The 9402-nt window shown below is 49.5% G+C and overlaps 1 protein-coding gene across 1 annotated transcript in view; it reads right to left on the reverse strand.

Annotated features, from left to right (window-relative positions):
- Gnptab (N-acetylglucosamine-1-phosphate transferase subunits alpha and beta) overlaps positions 1–9402 on the reverse strand; it is a 60006-nt gene that overhangs the window by 43699 nt on the left and 6905 nt on the right. The gene's annotated exons all lie outside the window — the stretch shown is intronic.

Here is a 9402-nt window from a genome sequence, read left to right on the forward strand (position 1 = left end):
AGCTGTGCAGCTGACCTTTTCGAGCAGAGCTGGGTAGATACCAGGAGAAAATAGGAGCTGGGTCTTGACGATGACTTGCCTGCCAGGCATAGGTTAACAGATGCACTCGCCGGGGGGCCACAAGGCACCTATGCCCCACCTCCAGTCTGGGGAGGGAGCCCTCAGAGTGTGTGAGAAAACCAACAACGAGAGAGGAAGGGGGTGTGATCTGGAAGAGGACCTCACTACCTGAGGGGTCCACTGACAGCCTCGCTATTTGGAGACAGATGCTGTACAAACACTCATAGACCGCTTTTCCTCTGTTTCTTCAACCCCGAACAACTCCGCCCCTCTTCCTGGCACACCTTACCCTTGGATTTGCTCTAGGCCTCACCGACTCTCATCTTGCGGCCTTCCCGCCTTTCTCTTCTCTCAGTAGGATTTTGCCCACTGATGCACAAACACATCTCTGAAAGCCTTCCCTTTACAGCCCTTCTAGCTGACCACTCACATCATCTTTTAAAGTCACTTTCTTCTAGAACCCTCGGCCCTCCCTAATACCACTTCTGCCCTCCCCCCGTTTCAGTGGCCTATCCAGGTCAAGTCTGATGACAATCACCGAGTGTCCACCCCCACTTTCTAGAAGCCCTCATTCTCCCTCTGTCATCGGGTGGCTTGTCATCTGTCCAGTTTGTAAATGTGTCTTTTATTCTGTCCTTCATTCTGCAATGGTCTCGTTCCTGCCCCACACCTTCTAGCTTCATGGACCTTCTCTGCCACAGTGTGATTCAAGCCTGTAGGCTTCCCGGTCTTTGGATTCATTCCAGCCAGCAAAAAGCAGGGTTTTTTTTTTCTTCAGAGACATCTTTGAAAATGCACCTACTGCTTGTGCTTTCCTTGGCTTTAGCTAAGCCACCACAGCTGGCACAGGGAGGCTGCGTGCTCAACAACACATGGTCCTTTGTCTTCATGGTCCTCAGATACTCCAAGATCTGGTCTTTGCCGCCTCCCTCACTCAGACCCCGCACGAGCACCACATACCAATGTCTTCACTTAATGGATTTATTTACAAACATCTGCACATAACTGCAGGTTTGCAAGGACTAAGCTAAGAGCCCCAACTTCGAGGAACTATGTTGGCTGGTTGTTTTCCATGGCTTCATTAATGTGAAACAGGCAAACGAAAATCATACACACTTACGACATACGCTACGTTTTAGTATATGCATATACTGTGATTAAATAAAACTAACTGATAGAGCTACCATCTGACATATTTCTGTGATGAGAACATTCAGGATGAACTCACTGAACAACTTATTACGGTTTAAAATTTTGCACGTAGGCTGGTCCGAAGGTAGTGAGTTATCTCGATTGATTGTTCACAGTTACAGATTGAACTCCTGTTCTACACTTTCTTTCCCCCCCCCACTACTGCACTTGACTAGCCTTAAAATAAAATATAAATTATAAAATTTTGCGCGTAGCAAGAATATGGAGATGAGAAGACAGTCGGTCCCCTCCTGCCACGCGGGTCCCTGAAGCAAACTCCGGTCCTCAGGCTCGGCAGCAGCAAGTGCCTCTAGCTGCTGAGCCCTCTCGCCGGCCCTCAGCAATTTTTAAGCATCAAATGTATTATTTGCACATGTATATGTACATGATAATGTACGTGTATCAAATTACTATTAATCACAGCCACAAAGCTGTACCATTCATAGGTCTCCGAATTTACTCCTCCTCGCCGAACTCTGTGCCCTCTGGCCAACATCTCTCTACAAGCGATTTTCGAACGGAAGTTGACTGCAATGCCGACTGTACGGAGGAAGGAATGCCAACCCCTTCTAGGAAAAACCACTGAGAAAGGGGAAGGGCTTCCCCGAGGAAGCGAGGTCTGCAGTGTTAAGAAGCAGAGCCTTTCCGAAGCGCAGAAAGCGCAGGGCACGTCGGCAGGTTCTAATAGCAGACTGATGGAGGAGTGAGGGAGAGGAATAGAATGTGGGGTGGCTGTTAGGACTTCCAGGACTTCTTCTGCAGTGCACAAAGGGTCGGTGGCCATTTGGTGACAGGAGGAACAGGTACAATGATGAGGGCTGGTGAGATCCAGGGTCCTGCTATCACTGGTAAGTGAAGTTAAACATGCACAAAGATGCTCTCCATCTTTATATCACACAGAACTGAACCCGAGTTATAAAATGCCATCTGCACTGTGAAGCACGGGTGTGCTAATTTTCAAGAGTATCGACTGCATGAGTATCAGCTTACTGAGCGCCAACACAGAAATTCCCCATCGCTATCTCTGTGCTGTCTGCCACGGGACGACCGCTAGTTGTCTTTGAAAAACAAATCACCAAGAAAATTAAGCTAGGACAATTATCTGTTGTGGGAAGTTAGCCCACCAGACCAAAAGGAGCCAACCTGGAGTCTGCCTGGAGCTGCCAAAGTCCCCTCTGTGCCTAACCAGAAGGAGCTAGCTACCAAGCGGTATTTCCAGAGCGCCTAGCAAGAGGTGCTGTCGGAGGTCCCGATCATGCCTAGCCAATGAGAGATGAGGTTGAGGTGTCAGCTGTCAAGGGATCAGATGGCCTGGGTGCTGGGAGGGTATTAAGTGTTTTCCCTGTTGTTAAATACATGAGTCGGCTGTGAGCCTTCTACCCGACTCCCAGCGTCTGTGGTCATTCACCCCCTCCCTGAGGAAGACGTTAGGACCCAGCTCATGGCTAGTGGGCTGCCCAGAAGACGCAGCAGGTGGGAGGGAGGGAGGGCAAACAGCCTCGCCAAGGGTCAAGGCCAGGTGATAAGCTTTATCTTCCCTCCCTGTGTTGGCTCACACCAGAATATCCAACCTCATCAATTTCAGGGCGCTCTGACGTATTAGTAAAACAATCCCTTACCCCCCCCCCAGTTCAATCCAGACACTCGCTCCCTTCTCTGCCCTAAGGAATGTGTGTCTTGACTGCTGACTTGGAAATTACCACCACTGTCTGCAGTACTGTTAGCTTTGTTGTCTTTATCTTTAAAAAATATTATTTCTTTTTGCCTGCATGTATGTCTGTACACCACATGCAGGCAGTGCCTGGAGGTCAGGAAAGGGCATCAGATCCCTTGTGCCCGGAGTCACAGACAGCTGTAAGCTGTTACATGGGTGCTGGGAACCGAACCTAGGTCCCCTGGAAGAAGAGCCAGTATTCTTAAATGTTGAGTCACTGCTACAGTCCCAGCCTTGTTCCTTATTTTACCTTTTCTCCTGTGCTAGTCAGGCGTGTTAGACAGCTTACTACACGGGGCACAGCTTCTGAAGCCTTCATGATTGTAATGGCGAGATACTTACAATATTATACGGCGCTAACGCAAATTAAAACCTGATACGGAGGGGCTGGAGACACGACTCAACTGTTAAAGGAACTGGCTGCTCTTCCAGATTACCAGGGTTCAATCCCCAGCACCCCACATGGCAGTTGCCTATAACTACAGTTTCAAGGGATTCAACACCCGCACACAAAACACCAGTGCATATAAAAGAAACTTAAATAAAAACTAAAAACAAACAAACAGACCAGTTGAAGTTGTCCTAAAAAAATTATATGAAAATTAATGTCACTCTAGATAAAATGCTAGATTTGCCACTTGAAGCTTTTCCTTCAGATGCTGCCCCTAAACCAGCAGTTCTCAACCTGTGGACTGTGATCCCTTTGGGGGTCATATTTACATCACAGTTCATGACAGTAGCAACGTTACAGTTATGAAGTAGCAATGGAATAACCTTAGGGTTGGGGTCACCGCCACATGAGGAACTATGTTAAGGGTCACAGCGTTAGGAAGGTTGAGAACCACTGGCCTAGACCAGTTTCCTCGGGATGCTTTTCTCTGCCATCAGGGAGACTGTTTGGTCAAGTCTGAGATTAGGTGAACTACGATACTGTTTATAAAAATAATCTCTGACATAGCATACAATGTTACTAGTTTTTACAAGTATAAATGCCATTAGAAGGGGGCTTGTTTTAACAGGTAGAAACGTTTCTGTGTGTGTGCATGTGTGTGGTGGTGTGTACACATCTGTGCAAACACATTTGGAGGTCAATGATCAACACGGGATAGGACCTCAGCTCTCTCTGTCCTAAGCTTTTGAGGCAGAGTCTCTCATCAGGCCTGGAGCCCGCCATTCTGCTGGACTGGACAGCCGCAGCGCTCCAGGGTCCACCTGTCTCCGTCTCTCTCCAGCCCTGGGACTGGAGAACCACACTTCTGCACTCATCTTTAACGCAGGTGCTGAATGGCAAGAGCTCAGGTTCTCGGGCTTGCGGAGCACTGCGCTGGCTGAGCCATCTCCCTGCGCCCCGAGTTTTCCACTTCTAGGGTCTTTTTGAATGATCACGGCTTTCATAATCAGTCCACCCGGCAACTTTTACAAGATGGCAGCCAAAGCCAATCTGCATCTCACTGAGTCCCTGTGATGTGATGGCAGCTATGAGGCCACAGGCACCCCTTCCTGGTTGGCCATAGGGCTGAGCTGGTGTCACCTGACGCTGCCGTTGCCCAGGCTGCTCCCTCAGATTTATCTGCAGCTGGCTTGTAAAATATGCTAATGAATACAGCCATTCACCACTTCTGAGGCTGATGTTTACCTAACACACCAGGCATCCAGCGACCCAGACCTATTTCCCTGAGATAGCTGGAAAGGGCCACGATTACACAAGAAGTATGCGTTCTTATTGTCCCTACTGTGACTAAAATTCTCAGATGAGGTAGACAACTGACTCCCGCAGGTTGTCCTCTGTTCTCCATACACACGGCATGGCACACATGCATGTATACACAACACACACAATAAAAATGTACTTTAAAATTAATGAAAAATAAGGGTACAGTTCTTCATCAAAGGAAGTCAGGACAGGAACTGGAGCAGGGCAGGAACCTGGAGGCAGGGGCTGATGCAGAGGCCATGGAAGAGTGCTGCTTACTGGCCTGCTTCCATGGCTCCCTCAGCCTGCTTCCTTTCCCTTTTTCTGTTTGATTTTAAATCATAGAGCTTTCTGCTTGATCACAGAATGCGGCTCCCTCCGTCCTGATGAGACTTAGTCTGTAGGATGTCTCTAAGATCCTTTCTTCCCGTCAAATGTGCTGCATGCATGAATCACCCACGAGCTGACAGGTCACCCGCTACAGACGCCGCCATCTGCACCACAAGACTGGAACAAACTGTCCCGAGACAGAGAAATGAAGAAAGGATCCCGGGAAGATGCATCATCTATTACAAACACTGGTTTGCTACATTCTAGAGGGAACGACGGAAGACCTCTACACAGTGATTATAAAATGGCAAGGCACGTATATAAAGTACTTGCCCCTAGGCTGGTCCATTAACATAACACAGCACACCAGGGCTATCCTCAGAGCTTTTCTGCTGTCTGGGGAACATCAATGACAATGACAAGCGTCATCTGAGAGAGCCGCCCTCTCACTTCTGCCTATGTGGGCCTCACAGCCAGAAGAGCTCCCCGAAGCGGACATACGGCATTTAATTAGTGTTTATTGGATGCTTGCCATGGGCACTTTGCAAGGTGCCTCGTGGACATCTGACGCCTCATTTAACCCACCTGTCCTCACCAGGCTCAGTCACAATCAGTGTCTTGGTTAGGGTTTTTATTACTCTGGCAGAACACCATAACCAAAGCAAGTCGGGGAGGAAAGGATTTACACTTCCACAGCACTGTTCACCACCGGAGGAAGTCAGGGCAGGAACTCAAGCAGGGCAGGAACCTGGAGGCAGGAGCTGATGCAGAGGCCATGGAGGGGAGCTGCTGGCTGGCTGGCTCAGTCGAGAACCTAGGACTAGCAGCCCAGGGATAGAAGGCACCAGCCACAAATGGGTGAGCCCTCTGCATCAATCACTAATTAAGAAAACGCCTCATGGCCAGATCTCCTGGAGGCATTTTCTCAGTTGAGGTTCTCCACTCTCTGACGACTCTAGCGTGTGTCAAGTTGACACAAAACCAGCCAGCACAATCAGTAAACGGAAAAAAAAAGCTTTGATGCTCACAGCGGTCCTTCAGCAGGGGCTCACGGAACATCTGCCACTAGGGGCGGAGATGCCAGCTGACGATTTTACTTACACTTGTGGATCAAGATGTTGGTGGAGGGGCTGGGCGGCAACCAGACAAACAGACGGCGGGGCCCCTAAGCGTTCCTGTTCTACCCACTTCTCTATGCCCTCTTCCAGCCTAGTCCAAGACTCCCGCAGACTACTCCGCCCACAGCCGCGCATAATGCAGGGTTTCTCCGTTCCCGTACAGCCCTACCAGTTTTTCTGTCAGGAGAAGGATATCATCATTTAGTGGAGAGGGATATCATCATTTAGCGGAGAAGGATATCATCATTTAGCAGAGAAGGATATCATCATTTAGCCATGTCCCTGGGCCTCAATTACTAAAAGCCGGTACACAACGACTTTTAAGGGTACCAAGTGCAGGGGGAAGGTCACCACAACACCAGTCACCTCTGTATCAGCTCTGTCTTCCTTTCTTTCTATCTACACACCACAAAGGCCTTGGTGCATTCTGTGTACGGCAGGAGCACAGAAATTCTCCAGCATGTACGTCGATGACAGAGGACAACTTGTAGGGACCAGGAATCTGTTCTCTACGTCTACCACATGGGTCCTGGGACTCAAACTCAGGTCACCAGACTTGGTGACTGGCACCTTTACTCACTGGCCCATCTCACTGGCCCCTTTATTTGCCCTTTCGATTATTTTCCCGATGTCAAGGCCTTTACTCTGTTTCTTTGGGAAGTGGCAGTTTCTCAACATCAGTGCCATTGGCAGGGGAATCGCCGTGGGGATTGTCCTATATAGTAACAGAATTCCTTGGCCTCTACACGTTAAAGCCAACAGCACTACTTCATTCCATGCCCAGCTAGGATGACCTAACATGTCTACGGATGTTGTGAAACATCCCCTGAAGGAAAGATCACCACCAGCTGAAACAGCCCTGGCCTCCTCTGTCCCCCGCTTGAGTGCTTCTGGTCCTCTGTTGGGCTCACACAGCATCAAGAAAGCCACCCTGACCTAGGCCGCGGACGAATCTATTCTCGCTGCTGGTGTCTCCCACTACGCCCTCTACATCTTTGCAGAATGCCCGCAGTGGTGATGAAGTGGCATTGAGTGCCCCACTGTACCGGCTGCTTGTAGGCAGGAACCGTGTCTTCTCCTTGACTGCTATGCCCCCAGGGGCCTGGTTAAGCATTTCCTAACAGAATGAATGAGCCAGGCATCCTGTGAGGACAGTGGAGTTTTAAAGTTTCAGAGATGCCATCTCTGACCTCAGGTTGCTAAGTACAAAATGAGAAGTTAAGTTTTATCACCTGAGCAAGCTAGCTGCCCTGAGAAGCTGCTGAGGGCATAAAAATACGCATTTCTTCTGAAGGACCAAATCCAAGAAACCACATTCCAGGGCCAAGTAAGTCATGGACCAAAAGGCCAAATTCCCTAGAGAGTGGAGGGAAATTCATCCCCATAAGGGCGCAGAGGCCGAGAGCCCAGAGGTAGCGGCTGGCCTTCTGTATCTGCTGCTGCACCTTATCCAAAGACTAGGACAGAAATCATTCCCAACCTCCCCAACCCAGGGAAAAGACTCAGGGGTCAGTCACCAACACAGCTCTGTTCAACAACACTGTTCAAAGCCACCCCTGCTGTGCATCTGTGACGTGTGAAGGGCTGTCAGCTCTCTGTTCAGGGATTGGGGAGGGGGGGGGAGGGGGGAGTGCAAACTTGGGAATCAGCTCACACTCCCCAGCTGGAGCAAAGATGGGTGTGCCGTGTAGCAGATGTGGGTCATACACAGGACAGAACCAGCAGAGAATCACCTGCTATTGGGCCCGGACCCCCATCCGCATTCCACAAACACACCCTGAGAGTCAGAGGCTAAGACCTCCAGAGCCTATGGGAGGAGTCAGCAACCCATCTAAAGGAAAGTGGCCTGGGTTTGGTCTCAATAGGGATGCCTAAGTGTCTGCTCTAAGCGTGGTTGTCGGCGTGGTCTTGGAAGGATGCCCTTTAGGTATCTGACACTTGCCAAACCTGACGTCTTCACAGTACATGGGAAGGGCCTCCTGCTCTCTGCATGCTCCCTCACTGAGTTAGCAAAGAGGAGAGGGGCCCACAAACCCACCTCTCTCCTCCATTTTGGTCTTGCTGTCTGTTGCAGGTTTAGCTAGGGGAGCCACAAAGCCTCTACTTAGGCTCTGGAACCTGCTACTCCCTGAGACTGGTCACCTTAATGCTAGTTCCAGGACAGTCTCCAAAGCTACAGAGAAACCCTGTCTCGAAAAAAATCAAAAAACAAACAAACAAAAAAACCTACAAACTTCACAGATACTTTCCACAGAGACAGCACGTGATTGCATCTACACGATATAGGGCAAACAGTTACCACGGGTGAAGACCGAGGAAAGGAAATGGGTTTGAACTGCAGCTGGTATCTTTGACATCTGTAGCTCTGGCCCACCTCTGATAACAGTGTGGTAACTGTTCTCTGGAGTAGCCGTCTCACTCAGATCACATGACTCAGCTGTGACTCCCAGGCCTGCCCGGCCCCGAGGCTCTGCAGACACTAGGGTAGCTGACATGGGTATAATAAGGGCACTCGGCCCCAGGGCAAGGCAAGCAGCTCAGAGGATGTCCCCCCCACACACACACACACACTGACAAAGGCTCTGCAGTGAGCAGCAGGGGCAGTGGAGAAGTTGGAGGCCACACCTCTTTGGGGCAGGCTGCCTGAGAGAACTGAAGACAGGACAAGGAGAATTTATGACATCATTCAAGCACCTTGATCCACCACACCAGAGGTTTAGCTTGTCCAGTTTCACTTGCAACCCAGGACTCCTGATGACAATCAGAACCCATTGCCAGCGACCAGGGGTTCAAAATGCAAAGGGATGACACTTTCAACATTAGCAAGCCTTGGCTCAGCTTCTCCAAAGGGTCTTACTGTCCAAAGCATTCTCTCCCTCCCTCTGCCCACAGGCCTGCTCCTATATGAGGCCACCCGAAAGCTTGTGCGTCATGTAAAGGTCTCCGGGGCCCCTCTGAAATAGCTCAACAGTGACTTTTCTTCTTTAAACTAAGCCGTTATGTGTACAGATTCACATGCTGAATTCCCTCTTTTCTCACACTATGACATGGTTCTTATGTGTGCAGTGGGGCCTCCTCTCCCCAGCCTGAGCGGTCCCTACTATCCACAGCCTATCAGCAGGCCTCAGGTCTCTAGAAAGACTTCCAAGAACAAAAACGAGTTTCAGAACATGAAACGGACAAGTTACACATATGAATCATGCTTGAAAATATAAAGTAACCACACATTGATCAGAGTAAGTAACTTACCCTCACTGAAAATGAGGTTAAAAGGATGCAAGGCAAAAAAAAAAAAA

The sequence above is a fragment of the Microtus ochrogaster genome, chromosome 24 (genome assembly GCF_000317375.1).
Source record: "Microtus ochrogaster isolate Prairie Vole_2 chromosome 24, MicOch1.0, whole genome shotgun sequence".
In the NCBI taxonomy this organism is placed as follows: domain Eukaryota; kingdom Metazoa; phylum Chordata; class Mammalia; order Rodentia; family Cricetidae; genus Microtus; species Microtus ochrogaster.